At 36.4% G+C, this 17,064-nt stretch overlaps 1 long non-coding RNA gene across 1 annotated transcript; it reads right to left on the reverse strand.

Annotated features, from left to right (window-relative positions):
• Window positions 1-2,293: 2,293 nt before the first annotated feature.
• LOC102470606 (uncharacterized) lies at window positions 2,294-14,286 on the reverse strand. The gene is made up of 3 exons (XR_337550.2): window positions 14,038-14,286; window positions 7,862-7,950; window positions 2,294-2,649 (listed from the first exon to the last, which is right to left on the reverse strand). It is a non-coding gene; the product is annotated as an uncharacterized LOC102470606 (long non-coding RNA).
• Window positions 14,287-17,064: the final 2,778 nt, after the last annotated feature.

Below are 17,064 nucleotides of genomic sequence, written 5' to 3' on the forward strand. Positions count from 1 at the left end.
TGTATGTACACGTATGTGTGCATAGATTTGTTGTGGGAAGGCGGGGGAGGCTGGGCAGTAAAGAAATAGGGAAATCAAGTTCTAGGTTTCCAGTCTGAGATAGTAAGTGTTATCTCATTTACTAACAGTAAGATGGCATAGTGTGGGGAGGAAAGAATATGAATTGTTAAGGTCAATGTGCCTCTAAATGAAGGTACTAAAACTCAGAGACAAGCTCTGGGCTGGAAATGCATTGTAGGTACTAGCTTGAAGAAGAACAGGATATTCAAATGCTTATGCATGCTAGGTAGCTTGAAGAAGAACAGGATATTCAAATGCTGCTCCCTTGTGGTTAGGAGTTAAGATATTTTTATAAACAATAAGGACAGGCAACATCCAGAAAAACCTCCTAGGGTCAAGCCAATGGTTTGGATTGGCGTGCCAAAGGGTAGAAGATACTTTTACATTTTCGCTGTGCTTATTTCTCATTTCCTTTCTTGGTAAAATTCTTATCAGAAGTGCCAGGATACCATGGCTCTGCTTGGTAGAATCAAGAAAAAAAAATTATCTGTTTATGTTTGAACTATAGTAGAGTGGGGAAAGTAGTGATAAGTGGATTAAATTATGGAGCATCTATGGAAAGGACTCTAGGGAGAAAAATTCAGTTAATATTTTAAACCAAGACTTCTCTATTAGTTGACCACTTCTCATATAGATAGATCATTTATATCTGTATCCATTACATATGTATACAATTGTACATTTATATTTATCTCTATATGAAATGGGCTAGTCATTTTTTCATACAAAGTGTTTGGCACAAAAGTTATGGCATCTAAAAATTGCTGAATGTCTTTGTAGAACATTTATAAAGGGACATCTGGGCAACATATTTGAATTTAAAGTACAAGAAATTTTACATTATTTCTCCAAATTAAACTACAAAGATTGGATGCTTCCTAATGAAACATTTATAAGATATTGACTAAGATGATAATCACATGAGAAGATGACAAACGTCTCCTCTTTTTTTTTTTTTGAGAGGTTTTTCCGCTATAGGGCGCGTGCGCTCCCCAGACAGACAGAGAGAGACAGAGAGACAGAAAGTGAGAAATCACCTCCCAGGGGGATGGTCACGCCGCAATCCCTTCTCCTCCATTCTCCTCTCAGGATCTTGGGCATGCACGCACACGCGCCCGGCGTGAGTTTTAAGCCACCGGGTCCGGGACGCGAACCGCGGTCGACTACGTGGGAGTCCAGCGACATAGCCATTACGCAAACTGCTGGTTCCCGACAAATGTCTACTCTTAACAGGCTTACCATGTATCTAAGCCAAGGACAAAAGAGAATCCCCTTCATTATCTTTTTTCTTATAAATTTTACATAAAACCTCAGCATTCTTGGTCTCTTGTCCAGAATTACAAAGTTCAGATCCTGTCTCTCTTCTTCTACATACTTTGTGAACTGAGGTTTTAATAAAAGATTAATCTCCAGCCTAGAGACAACACCTAGACCATCTCAGTGTCATTTGGATTCTGTTACAAAATGAATGGTCTGATCTTCTTGGTTAGATTTTTTTAATGGTCATATCAGAAACACGCATTCCTTGGAATTAATTAAAATGGTTTAGATTTGAGATATGTTGCATAATAAAATGCACTAGTAATATCTATCTATCTACTGAGCAAAGTAAGGCCATGGAATGTTGGATGTCAACTCCCAACCCACAACTCTTGAGGGTTTGCACCTGATGTTTCTGGTACTCCCTTGCTATGGAGTACTGTGTTCTGTTTGTGAAGTGAGAGATGCTTGCATTTGTCAGTTCTCTTTAATTGCTACTTGCATCACTTCCCCATAGACCACTCCCCACTTCTGAGCATGGTCTAATTTTTCACTGTCAGACAATGTGCCCTGTCCCAGCCATCCTCTGCTCCAGCCATTAATTCCTTTGCCATTGACCTCAGCCACATGGGAAGATAATAGTGCCCAGACATAGGACTGCTTATCATAAGGCAGTCACTTTAGTGTTGTAGTCCAAATGGGGAAAAAAGGGAAAAAGAAAGAAACAGAAAAAGCCCTTTATTAGCTAGGGAGTTGTTGGCACTACCTGCTGAGTGATTTGAGAAGAGCTCCTAGACCAAGTTGACCCTTCAAGGAAAGAGGGAAGATATCCCATGAAGCAATTGTTCAAACCACTTAGTGGAACTCCATTCTTTAAGGGGATCACCTGGCGATTGACATCACTTCCTTGCTTAAAAGTACTACCATTTTCTATGTTTTAACTTAGTTATCTTTTTGCAGGCTGAACCCCCTGCTGAATTCTTCAGACATACAACACTCACCCCGGCATACCCTCCCTGGCAGTGGGTAAATGGCAAATAAAAAGGTTCTCTCCATCACGTCAATTGACGAGGGCAGGTGGCAGAGTACCCAAGGATGCTTTTGCTCTCCATACAGCTTAATGTCTCCAAGATCAAACACGCAGATCGTGGGAGGAACAGGTGATCAGCGGGCGACAATAGATGACTATACTAGGTTCTGGATGAGTTGTGCGACTCAGACAAATGGATGGCCCCATTTAAAATGACTTCAGAAGTATCAAAGGAGGTCTCTGTAGTTGCCGTATGTGCCTTCAGATTCGAATGTTATTTTCCAATCCTGCTGGTGCTCCTATTGCAAAATGAGAAGGAAATGTAAAAGGACTTTTTCATCATCCAGACTTCTTCCCATCTGTTTTTTCTAAAGAGAAATATAAACTTTGTAGGTTTTGGGATAAGGCTGGGACAATATGTTTGTGGGAAATAAGAAAACAGGCATGCTATGTCCACGAGGTTTTCACCAAGAAAAAAAGTATGGGATAGTTTTTCTATTGCAACCTCAGGATTTTGGATCCGCCCCCATAAACCCCACCCCCCACCCCGCCCTGCAAGAAAAGTGGAAATTTCCATTTGGGGATGGTGTGCAACTCATTTCGTTATGTAATATAAATACAAGCAGCTCTCTACACATAGTTATAGTCATCAAAATAAAAACAACATTTTTGCCAAGATTTTATATTGCAAATATGTTGTTTGTTTTTATATATTTTTAAAAAAAAACAGTGTTTTTCATTACTAGTATAAAACTCAAGCAGTACAAGGAGCATCAAATTAAAAGTCTGTTTCCCTCTCACTCTAAATTCCAAGTTTTCTCATTCATTACCTCAAAAACAGTCAATACTGCGATTTTCAGTGTAGACTTCTAAAGAGAATTTGCACATTTAAAGAGATTTATATGTACGTTCTTTCATAGGTGCCCTGGTTCTATTTTTTTATACAACTAAAGACCTAAATCCATGTTATTCTAGTCTTTATGTTTTTTTTTCACTTGTTTATTTCTTAGAAGCAGTACAGAAAGTCATATATATATTTTCATTCTTTCATTTCATTCGTGGTAATGTCTCATTCCATAATGTGTACATTCCAAAATCTACTTAACCTGTCTTCTACTCACTGACAATTACATGTCCCCTACTTTTTGCTACTATAAACAATGCAGCAATTATTTCTGTATAGAATTTTTGTGCCCATATTCAAATATAGCTGTAAAATAAATTCCTAAAATGAAAACCTTAGAGGAACAAAATCTATGTATGTTTGACAAATATTACTGATTTTCTGTCCTAACAGTTGGTACTAATCTAAAGAATAGCCAATAGTGCAGAATATTGCCTATTTCCTCAAAGACTTGCAACACATTTAAACTTAATTTCCTTTGTCCACCTGACAAAGGAAGAGGTTAAAGCTTGCTTATTTTTAAATACTTTAGTATTAATTATAAATGAAATGGAGTTGGATTTCATTCATTTAAATGTTTTTTTGAACTGACATTTTTCTATTGATTTGAATGCTACCTACTTATTATGTTGAATCATATGTAATTGCCATTTTCATAGGTCAAGAAGAGTTGAAAATCAGCAACTTAAACAGAATGACTAGAGAGATAGATGATACATATCTGTATCAAAAACAAAAATGAAAGGTTATCTGCTGATGATAACATACATGGTAATGTCTTTGACTTGACTTATGTGTACTGTATTCATGCTGGGAAAAAATCATGTTGTACACTGTAAAGATGTACAGTAGTTAAATTTAAATAAAAAATAAAATAAAATAAAATAATAATATGATTTTAAAATGCATAACAAGATATCTTCTCAGTGTTTTTCAGAACTATATGGGCTGATTTTGTATCTTATTTTCCTATATGAACATATAGAAATATTGTCCTTCCAAATAAATGGATATTTCATTTTAAAATTTTATATTAAACTACACTTATAAATAATTTAGAGGCAATTAATATTTGTAAAGGGCTGAATTTTCCTATCCTCTTCTTCGAGGATACAGAAACTCAATCAGGTAAAAATGTCAAATTCATGATGCCTCTCTGTAGACATTTAGTTTTCTTTTTATATAGGTCTTATGTATTCTTACTAATTTTATTTCTAGGTATTTTATAAATATAAAGATTATTATAATAGAATTTTTCTATTATATTTTGTAATTTGTAGTCCTTTGAGAAATATTAATTTTTAAATACGATACACAATTAAATTTCATTATTTCTCTTAATAATTTTTTATTGAGCTCCCAAAGATATTAGCATACCATCTATAAATAAACATATTTTATGTCTCTATATTTCATATTTTATTAAATCAGCTACATTTACAAAATTAACATTCTGTTGTTAAGCAATATTCTATTTTCTGATTTGAAATATATGTAGATATATTCAGAGAGAGAGAGAGGAAGTGTCTTTTTCAATAAAATTTAGTGGAAAATGTTTATGTAATACTTTTGTTAAATTTTAGAAAGTACCACTTTGTAATTCCTTTCACAAACAGTGAAAATATCATGTAACTTTTTTCTTTTGATCTCTATTAATAACTAATTTTATTAATATTGACTAGATGCACTAAAAATTAAGCCATCCTTGCCTTCCTGATGTAATTGCACTTAACTGTGCTATAGCCTTCTTTCACTTGTTGCTAAATTTCATTTGCTAACAGTGTTTTATTTTGTATTTTAAAAATCAATATTTATAAGTAAAATTGGCTTGTAGCCTTATGTTATAATATTATGAGTGCAATAGTGGCTTCAGAGAAAGAAAATGGAAAATCCTTTATATCTCTCAATGATCTGCACTGCTCTGGAGTAATGTAGGGAATATAAAAGTAATTAGATATTTGAAGATGAGCAAAATTTTCCTGTGAAGTTGTCAAGTTTGGTGTTTGATGCTGTGGGGAGGGTGGCTCTTTGGTTAATTTTTTTCCTAAGATATTTAATCTTTTCATCTATATAATTTCAAAGTATCTTGTTTTCCCAGTTTTTCAATGAAATAGATCATTGAGATAGGATAATACTGTGAACATATTTTGAAGGGCTATTTAAAGAAGGGTTGAAGTCAATCATCAATTACCTACAAACACCTTAGTTTGGGAACCAGCAGTTAGCGTAATAGCTATGTCGCTGGACTCCCACGTAGTCGACCGCGGTTCGTGTCCCGGACCCGGTGGCTTAAAACTCACGCTGGGCGCGTGTGCGTGTGTGCCCAAGATCCCAAGAGGAGAATGGAGGAGAAGGGATTGCGGCGTGACCATCCCTCCTGGGGGGTGATTTCTCGCTTTCTGTCTCTATGTCTCTCCCTGTCTGTCTGGCGAGCGCACGCGCCCTACAGTGAAAATCTCTCCAAAAAAAAAAAAAAAAAAAAAACCTTAGTTTATCTGTGTGTCTCCTCTCATTCCAGGAATCAGTACAGAGAAACATCAGGAGGAGAAGTGAACTTCGTATGTTTGTGGGCTGTGTAAAATGTGTCTAACAGGGCTTCTGACTAAATATTTCTATCAATAACCAATTTCAACTAACTTATATATTTGTATGAAATACTAAAATTAAAATATACATGCAAGAGTTGTTTATTATGGTTTTATTGTTTTACAGATGAAGAAATTCTGAAAGGCAAAAAATTTGCCCAAGTTTTGAAAGCTGATACAAGCTTGAGATAGAACTGAAAACTGTGCCTTAGAATTGTAAGATTATTTCTGTTCTTCTATATCACTTTTTCCTCAAGTATCATATGGAATTCTGGAATGACTAATTTTAATTATACAATTTATAGTTCAGATATATTTAAGGATGTTAAAAAAGTTTAGACTGATTCTTCAAATGAAAAAAATACTATCCATCACACAAAAATGTATTTTTTAGCATTTTCCTTCAACATATCTGTCAACATAAGTAAATACATTTTGAAAATAATTTGTATATACTGCAGTTAAGATGGGATTCACAATAATTAATTCTGCTCTCCATGATATTCAAATAAATGCTTATTTGTTTATTTGGGCTTCTATTACAAATGCCGGAATCTAGGTAGCTTATAAACAACAGAAATGTATTGCTCACAGTTGTAGAAGATGGGAGATTCAAGATCAAGGCTGATTCGGTGTCTGGTGAAGGCCCACTTGTTGACTCATGGACAGTGCCTTTTTGCTGTGGCCTCACATGGTAGAAGGGGTGAGGGACTCCATAATAAGATCACTAGTTCCATCATTGAGGTTTTGCTGACATGACTTAATCACCCCCACAAGAGTCTACCACCTAATACCATCACTTTGGAGGTTAGGATTTAGGATTTCAACATATGAATTCCTAGGGGACACAGCTGTTCAGTCCAAGCAGTTACCAAAAGAATAAAATGAAACTCAAAAATAATAAATAAATAAATAAAAATAAAAGATAAATGTCATTTTGAGTTTTGCTGTTCATTCAAGGGAATACTAATGGGGCTCAAGAGTGATTCTGGCATGTTCATGAAAGAGAAGAGCCTTAAGTTAAGTATCTTCCTTAAATACAATAGGTATTGACAAAACATTGGAATTTGGAGATTATTTTTCAGTTTTCAAAGCAGCATACATAGACACAGAGCTGTAAAAATGACATTTAAATTGTATACTGGTGTAAGAGTCCTTTTCTCTTAAATTATTTGGATTTTTTAAGCAAAGAAAGTTTGAATTGCAGTCATGCTTAACTAAATGAGATATCAGAAACTGTATTAGAACAGAAATAGACTGAGTTATTGTTTGTATTTTGGCAAGTTTGAAAATTCCCATTTTTAGCTCTTGTGATGAATGTGAGAGGTTGGTGTTGGGTTAGATCTATCACGACACATACAGTTGTGGTTTCAGGGTACAGAGAGCACAGAATTCTATTAGCACTGAACAATGAGCCACTCAAGCTTGACATAGTATGAGATAATCATAAAAATATTTTATAAGCCAATTTTCACCAACATCCTCCTTGGTAACTACCTATATCAAATGATGGCTAGGAAGTGCATAGGTTTGGAAAATAAATGGGAAAAATTAAAGAAGTTTTTAATCTTATCTTTCCATATCTTGAATCTTTTCAATATTCTAAGAATGCCATAGCTGGGTACTTCTATGCCCCGTATCAAGCCTCAAAAAAAAAAAAAAAAATTATCAGAATAGTCACATGGGAAAAATTAGCCTTCTTCCCTTTTACCCTTTCACCTGTATTCATCTTTGAGCATAAATGACGCTAAAGGAAGATAATTTTACAAGGGATATTCTCATGATGTTAGCTGTGACAAAGGAATGAAAATGACTGGCAATTGCAAATATATTGCTTTAAGAATTTCAGGCAATGAAGGAAGACATATTTGAATGTTTTTCTGCCTGACTATGCTGTTAACCCCTTTTTAATTCATATGAATTCCTGTCTAAATAACACTATTCTCCAAGAGTGTGGATTTATTTGCCTATGCCAAACTTGGTTATTATGTGCTGTACAGTGTTAACAAACCTTACACTTACTTTGCACTAAAACTTAGTAGAGGAGTAAGGTCATAAAACATGAATGACTGAAAAAGTCACAGCATCCTTCCAGGTCTCAGTCTCCTCACCTGTGAAAAGAACAAGGTGGCAGATTAACTAGAAGATCCACAACTGCTCCTTTTTAAATAATACATTGATGTCTCTTCTGGGACTGGGATCTTTCAATGAGAAGTAAGTTTCATGTAGGAAGATGGTGAAAAAGAACATTCTTTCTAAATAAATAAATCATTGTCAAATGACCAGTAGATCTAGATACATCCAGCATTAAATAATAGAGTGAAAATATCCATTGTTTTGAGCACAGATGAAGATATTTACCAATTTCATAGCCATAGTCCCTGATTACAGGAAGCAATCTCTTTCTTCAAAGACATACTGAAGAGAGCAACTGTAGATACTAGAGAGTGCGAGGGGGATGAGGGATTAAGGCAGGGAGATTGGTTCAGGGAGAAATGTTTAACAGACACAGAATGCATGTAAACAAGGCAAATAGAGTACAGAATGGTATGCCACAACAGAGTTTAAAACAAAAGGGTATTACTAATTATATATACATATGTGTGTGTGTGTGTACACATATATTACTCTCTCAAAAAACAGAATTAAGATGCACAATATAATGTAATGTTTTGTTGAAGATGATGAACATGGTAAAATCCTTGATTTGATTATCACACTGCATGCATACTTTGAAAAACCATATTTGACTTCACAAATAATGTATAACAAATATAAATAAGAAATTATAAAAATAAAAACATAAAAATAAGACAATTCTTCAAAAGATTAAAAGGGAAGAAAGAAAGGAGAAAGAAAGAAGAAAGGAAAAGAAAGAGAAGGAAAGAAAAGAAAGGAAAGAGAAGAAAGAGAAGAAAAAGAGAGAATGACAGAAGAAAGGAAGAGAAAGAGAGAAAGAAAAGGGAAAGAAAGAAAGAAAGAAAGAAAGAAAGAAAGAAAGAAAGAAAGAAAGAAAGAAAGAAAGAAAGAAAGAAAGAAAGAAAGAAAGAAAGGAAAGAAAAGAAAGAAAAGGAGAGGAGAGGAGAGGAGAGGAAAGGAAAGGAAAGGAAAGGAAAGGAAAGGGAGAAAGTTCTTTCCATTATATTCTCTTTTGTATGGGACAGAAACTAAGGCTAGATTTCATGCAGATCAACACAAGTTTGAAGATTTCTCTTTATTTTCTCTCTAGATGTCTCTATATGTGTGGTAGAAAAAAATATTTATTTTTACATTGATAGCCCCCATTTCTAAATAATCAGCACCTCTTCTATAAAATTTAAAATCCATTGTTAATTATAGCTTTAGTCTGATGACAGGAAATTCACTAGAATGTCCACTTTCATGGCAAGGGAGCATATTTTAATATTAGAATGTGTAGAATTGTAAATGCATTTAGCATTTGTTCTGTAGTCTTAACTGCCATCTATTTACCAGTTAGACAGTGAATGCTAATGTTAGAAAGGAAAAAAAATGTAAATATTCATGATGCTGCAGAAAATATAGACATAAAATATAATTTTTGTTACTCCCCACTGGAAGCTATAAGTAAAGCTGTGTACAAAGGAAGGACAGAGTGTTCATAAATATGAACATAGCAGCCGATTGTGTGGGAAGGCAAGGCTCCTAGGATCTCCTGCTTTTTCACTATTCCAACCTTTGAGAGTCACTGTCTGTGATTTGGCCATATGTAATGAGTGCCTGCCTGGTCTTTGTCAGGATTTTACTGGGAGGACTGAAAGGCACATTGCCTACCACCATGACACACTGGAAATCTCTGGGACATGGTAACAGGCAGGATCATGCTGCTGAAGCTCTCAGAGTTATTTCTAGTTGTGTGAGTAAAATCATTTCAGTCACATTTCCATTTCTTCATTCAGTAAGGTGGAAAATGGCTCATTGTTCATGCATCCTACAATTATGAAGAAATTGTGAGAGAACATCTATGACGTAAATAGCTGGGGAAATGTAGCTAAAATGCATTAAATTGCAGAAAGCACTTTTCAATAATTAGAAATGTTTAAGGACTAAGTATTAGTGAGAGCTATGGACTAATAAAACCAAAGGTAAAATATTCTCAACTTAAATTTTCACAGCAGAAGAGACAACAGGCCGAGGCAGGGACCACATTTTGGAAGAGGTTCTGCATTATGCTAAAATGTCCTTTGATATCATTACATTTGTATAATTTCACAAAATGGTAAGACTATTCTACTTCTCTCTTTTCTAATGGAAATTATAATTACACATTTTACTTAGAAGAGTTTAAATATTGAGAGCCATAAAAATAAAGAAGAGAAAGACTGTTTTAATACAAAGCATCATTCTAGAACATTTGGCCTATAAGGAAACCTGGTTCTGCTCACTAAAATGCAGACTGTATTTATAGCTGGCTCAGAGCGGCAAATGTCTTAACTAAACTGAAATGTGGAGAAAGCATCTAGATTTGTCACTGTGAGCTGTGTGATCCTAGCAATTTATTGTATCTCAAGAGATAGTCTTCATTTTTTAAAGAATAGACACAATAATTTCTTCTCTTTTTTTCCTCTTTCTTTTTTTTTTTTGGGGGGGGGGTTTGCTATAGGGCGCATGTACTCGCCAGAAAGACAGAGAGGGACAGAGATACAGAAAGCAAGAAATCACCCCCCAGGGAGGATGGCCATGCCACAATCCCTTCTCCTTCATTCTCCTTTCGGGATCTTGGGCACGCACACACACATGCTCGGCGTGAGTTTAAGCCACCGGGTCTGAGACTCGAACCACGGTCAACTACATGGGAGTCCAGCGACATAGCCATTACGCTAACTGCTGGTCCCAAGAATAGACACAATAATTTCTACACCACTTTTCTCCTAAGTGGATGGGGAGGATAATGGAAAGTAATTACTATCAAAACATCTTAATTAAAATATGTCAGAATAAGTAGAATTCTAATCATCCATTCATTTATTCAACAAATGTTTGACTAAGTACCTAAGATATGATGGGCACTAATTTTAAGTGTAAGGAAATCATTTGTTAAGGAAACATTTCTTGCCCTTATGATCTTACATCTTCTAGAGGAGAAAAACATATATAACTTAACAAATATAGTATCAGGTAGTGGTAAATGATAAGAATATGGAGGAAGGAAATAGAGAGTGATTTTATTTGTGTCCAGAAACTCTTCTGGATAAGTTGTCAATGAAGAATGTTTGGATGTGATGTTCTTTGAGTAAAATTTTGATGATACTTGAGAGATAAAACATGTGAAGATCTGTGGCAAAAGAATAAATAGCTATAAAAGCAACAAGTACAAAGAACTGAAGTGTGAAATGCTTTGTGTGCTTGGGTAGGCTCAGGATACAGTGGGACTGGAGCAGAGAGAAACACAGTAAAGAGAGGAAGAGTCTAGGGCAGACCATGTGGGGGCCAGTATCATGACTTGGGAAACTATCACAAGGACAGTTAGAAACCATTGGAAGATCATGATCGATAGATGCCCACACCCTAACTTCTGCTTTGAAAAGATTATTTTTGATTTTCCTGACATGGCAGGCAAGAGTGGAAATGTGGAGGTTTCTTTAATAGTCCAGGTCTTAGATAATGGTGACTTGAGCTAAGGCAGGTACAATGGAGGTGACAGATTTGGGATATGTTTTGAAAGTGGAATGTATTGAGTTGTAATAGAGACTCCTGATACATGACTCATGTAGACAGTTGAATACTGTGTGGCTACTCTCCCAGATAAAAGTATGAAGGACAGTGAGCCTTTATACTTCCAAGCTCTTCTGACTTGGTAGACAGACCAGGTCCTCTGAGCTCTCTGTGTGCAGGTTGTTTCAAACTAAACTTAGAGTACATCTGGGAGAAACTATGGAGGTAATGAGCAGCTATAGGTACTTATTTATAATCTTGATCATGTCTTTCCTTTGATTTGTTTGGTGGTTGGTAATAAACCAAAGTGTAAGCAATCCAAACTCCAATTCAGTAGAAAATATTATATATTTTTCTTGCTGAAGAACAAAGCAAGGAAATTAGCTGAGAGTAAGGGGTTGGAGAGCTTATTTTGAACATTAGAATGTGGAAAGGTATAAAATATTTATATTGGAGATTGGGAAAGTAAATTGACCAGGGAAATGTAGTGAGAATAATGAGCATGATAATGGCCAACTTGAATTTAGTGCTGATTTTGAACATAGATCACTTAGCATGATTCAAATCTATGAAAAGCTCCTTGGATCAAGAGCACAGTAGTTACAGAGCTGGATGTAACCACCTTAGAGTTTTTCCTGGGAGCAGGATATAGGGAAAAAAAGATTTAAAGAACTGTGGAATATAAACTGAGTAAAGAGGCATGGTATGGTGAAGGACAACGCAAAGGTGGTTGTCAACAGCTAGTAGAGTGGGAAGACCAGAGAAATATTCTAGAAAAATATCAAGTGTTCAGATACGAAATTCTTAAAACTGGTGGTGCCATTATTGGTCATTGACCAGGATTTATGCCCTAGGAATGGGTGGCTATATAGTGAGCATTTGTGGCTGATGATTGATTAAAGTAGAAGGTGCCATATAACCTTTAAATCTCTGAATTATTTATACAGTATTTTTATTTGTATGTTTGGTTTTTTTCTTTACCACAGTTTAAGTCTGATATATCTAGGATATTTTCTCTTAGAAGATGAGAGACTGTCACAAATTTGTTGGTAAAGTTTATAAGTGATATAGATTCTTTTAGGTCTTTTGGAGACTTTGACACTCAACTGTGAAAGCATTAATTCTTTGAGCTCAAAATTCCAAGTTCCATGATAAAGTGTTCCTTGTAGACCTTAAACTATTTCATCTGTTTGCCTTCCTTCTGCTCCTCCTCCTCCTTCTCTTTCTCTTCTCTCCCTTTCTGTATACAAATAGAGAGGTAGATATATAAATATAAATAAATAAATTTGAAGGTAGATAAAATTTATTTGAAATAAAAATAAATTTATCCTTTTATACTCACATTTACCTCGAATGAACTATGAACTAAATTACATACTACTTGTGGATGGCAGCAGTTTTTTATCATCAAAATGAATAATACAACCATATATTATAGCCAGGATACATAAACATTCCCAAGACTTATAAGACATCAGAATAGGTCCATACATCCCTGAACTTTAAGAAATATATATGGAGGGGACCGACAGGTGGCATGGTGGTTAAGGCAGTTGGATTCCCACATGGCCAAGCATGGTTCAAGTCCTAGACCCAGTAGCTTGAAAAATCACACCAGGTACATATGTGTGTTCACCCAAGATCTTGAGAGGAGAATGGAGGAAAAGGGATTGTGGTATGGCCATCCCCCTGGGGGATGATTTCTCACTTTCTGTCTCTCTGTATGTCTTTCTCTCCTCTCTGGTGAGTGCACATATCCTATAGTTAAAAAAAAAAAAAGGAGAGAGAGAGAGAGAGAAAAAAGAAAAGAAATACACATAGAAGAAAGAATATAAAAGGATTAATGTCATAAACAAAGCATATTAGCATGGAACATATGAGTATATGGGAAAATAATCTTATATTTTTTAACCAAACATACTAGAACTTGCCCATCAAAAATGAATACTCCCCTTTTAAAAATAGCCATCTTAAAATATTTTTATCTGAATAGTATTGACATTATTCCAAACATTTTGTGATAGTTCTCTGCAAATACTTTAGTCAGTACTTTATCTTGAAAGAACTCTTTCGAATAAATTTTTAAGTGGTGTCAAATCATATTATGGGAGGAAGATTTGATTACTGGAGCCAACTTAAGGCAATTTGGTGCTATGGTCAGCTGGTCATGAATTTAAGAGAGTTAGAATACAAATAAGTAATGACTTTATAAATGTAAAGACTGACTGACTTGTGAATGTTGTAAACACCCTGAATACAATGTTTGGAGCTATGGTCTTACCATTAGAGTATATAACTGACCTACCAAACTAGCCATTTTGCAGTAGAGAGCTGATCTTTAGGGTATTTGCTTTCTGACCCAAAGATCAGCAAAAAATATGGTTACCTTGTATGAAATATTCAGTCTCCCTATTTCACAGTCCTATGGCTCATTCAGATATAGTTAAAAAGCATTTTATTCAACACAATTAAAATAGTTGGTCCCAGAATGAGGCCATGGCCAAATTCCTAGACCAAAGGCCTACCTTATAAAATACTGAAAGCAGCAGAGAATAATCTATGCCGTAGCAGCGTCAGCCCAGGTCTTTTCTCCCACGGAATGAGTACATTTCAAGTACGTCTCCCACAGATCATGGCTGATTCATTCCACAGCTGACTGTTCTTGAAAACACAGGCTCAAAGGATGGCCATCTCAGTCACTTGGATAGCAGGAACACTGGATTCGTTAGCAATCAAAGCTTGCTCTGCAAGAGTTCTAATGTTATTTTTAACGTCCCAAGTGCCTTTACCTGTGATTTTCAGTAAAACCATTATCCAGAACGCTGTTAGAAGTTGATTTGATAAAAGTTTAGCCTCCGGAACATTGGGTGTTCCTGCTCTTTACTCTCCTGTGAATCAGGAAGCGAATCCCCTTAACCACTCCTCTTATGTCCAATTTCTATCAGAGGGGTGAGGCTGTTTTCCTCCTTAGTTTCCCTATTTCCAGTCATGCTGCTCTTTGAATGAGATTAAAGTGTTTAAAATATATCAGGCTCACCAACGGTGTGACTACTGTCACACTTTAATCAAGAGATATCTGTTCAGTTTTCTCTATTATTTTATATCCATTTCCCTGAAATCATAGGAATGAACTTATATATAATTATGAGGGTAGTTTAATGTTCTTGGAGCAGTGTTTCTTTTTCTAGTTATGATGTCTGTTTCATTTTTATTTAGGGCAGCCAGGATGGTCTTGGTTATGAAGCTAGCAGTGCTGTCAACCTTATTAGATGAAGATGGAAGGCCCTGAAAAGGAAAGCACTACATCAGTAAAAAATTTTCCCAATGACTAGGGGTCTCCTGTGTCTTCCCTATGGCAGAGTAACAGCAAGAGCAACAACAACCGCAATGCATTCGACACCTGTTGAGAATTTACTGTCTGCTGGCTTACCGTTTTTGTGTCTGTTTTCTCATTTGATCTTCCCATCCCTGCATGGTATGATCAGCGATGTTTTACAAATGAAGAAAGCAGTGCACAGCGAGGTTAGGTGACCATTTAGTGTAACACTGAGAACACAGCAGAGTTGATACTCAAACCCCATCAGTCTGAACTCCACAGCCCCCACTTCTCCCTGTTACCACTGCTCTATCTCCATCATTTGCCTAATTAACCCAGGTCTTTTCAGAGAGTGTAGAACTTCCCTCCTGAAATTGGTAATGAAGGTGGGGGGGGAGGCAGAAACAAAATGCAATGGCTCAGGTATGCTCAAAATTCTAAAGTGGAGGGAACCAGCAGTTAGCGTAATGGCTATGTCGCTGGACTCCCACGTAGTCGACCGTGGTTCGCTTCCCGGACCCGGTGGCTTAAAACACACTGGGCGCATGTGTGTGCGTGCCCAAGATCCTGAGAGGAGAATGGAGGAGAAGGGATTGCGGCGTGACCATCCCCCCTGGGGGGGGATTTCTCGCTTTCTGGCTCTAATGGCTCTCTCTGTCTGTCTGGCGAGCGCACGCGCCCTACAGTGAAAATCTCTCAAAAAAAAAAAAGAAAATTCTAAAGTCGACATGCTCTCTGACCCAACAAAGGCTACGTTTGTTGCTTAATTGTTCCTATCATGCTTTTTACCCCACCACAGCCCTGAACTCTGCATTTTAATTCCCTCCGTGCCTGCCCATCTCCTCCAGTAGATTCAAAGTTCTTTGAAAGTAAAGGATATGTTTTTGTTCAAAGTCAAATCTATGATATTCAACAGAAGATTCAGAATGGTAAATATTTGCTGACATGAGCGACCACAAATCAAATGGACACATGTAATACACAGAAAAATGATTTAAATTCTGATTCCAAGATACCACTGGCACACTGGCCAGTTTCTATTTGCTATGCAACTGATACAGCTCTTACCTTCTGCTCAGGCATAGATCAACAGGCTTTGTGTGGGATGGGCACCCATATATATAGTAGATAGGCAGGAAGATGGGTATATTTATCTATGAATATGTATATGTGCATGTATGGTGTATGTGTGTATTTATGTGTCTGCATATGTGTCTGTGTTCAAGGAGATTTCAAAAGGTTTGTAGACAAATGCAATTGAATGCAGATTTATTTTGGTGCAAAATTTTTTAAATCTATGTATAGTTTCTCATAATATGTGTTTTTGAGGTCTTCAAAATGCATTTTCTATTAACTTTTTGAAGTATTGTCATATGAGTGTATGTAGATAGATTTTTTTTTTTCTGGAGAGGTTTTTGCTATAGGGCATGTGCTCTTGTCAGAAAGACAGAGAGACAGAGAGAGAATGAGAAATCATCCCCCAAGGGATGGCCATGCTGCAATCCCTTCTCCTCCATTCTCCTCTTGGGATCTTGGGCATGCATGCACACATGCCCGGTGTGAGTTTAAGCCGCTGGGTCCGAGACTCAAACCACGGTTGATTACATGGGAGTCCAGCGACATAGCCATTACGCCAACTGCTGGTCCTGACAGATTTTTTTTTCTAATGTGTACAGAGAATTGTGGACTCAACACTCCAAAAATTAATTATTTATCTCTGTAAATAGAGTCTGTACCAGCCTCAGTTAAGAAAATAGTGGAATTTAGAACTCTTGCTCACTGCCTAAAATAACCATTTGAATCCAAATAATCCAGGCACAAGGATTTTACTTTTCCAGCTTCCCCAATGAAACTGTTAAGTGAACATGAAGAGACACTGGTGTTAGAGCTCACTGTCAGGTGGGCTACATCACAGCAGATAGGCCACACACCTGATGAATCTAGGTCATGTTCATTTCCATTACTTTAACTGAAAGTTCCTGAGGTTCAGGAATTGCTTTTCTCTCCTTGCTGTTTCCTATACCTGCTGCTCAGATTCTGGGGATAACATCCTGCACTCTGCTATTGCCTGATTTCTGAACCCTGTTGCTGAACCTGTACCATGGCTCCCTGCAGTCCCCAGCTTCACACTATGATTCTCTCATTCCTGCAAATCTTGCAGTTTGGAGCCACCTGCCAATCTCTTTATTCATTCCCTTTGCCATGACCTGAGTGCTCTGGATTTGTCTACCTGCCT

The sequence above is a fragment of the Tupaia chinensis genome, unplaced genomic scaffold (genome assembly GCF_000334495.1).
Source record: "Tupaia chinensis unplaced genomic scaffold, TupChi_1.0 Scaffold147282_1, whole genome shotgun sequence".
NCBI lineage: Eukaryota > Metazoa > Chordata > Mammalia > Scandentia > Tupaiidae > Tupaia > Tupaia belangeri.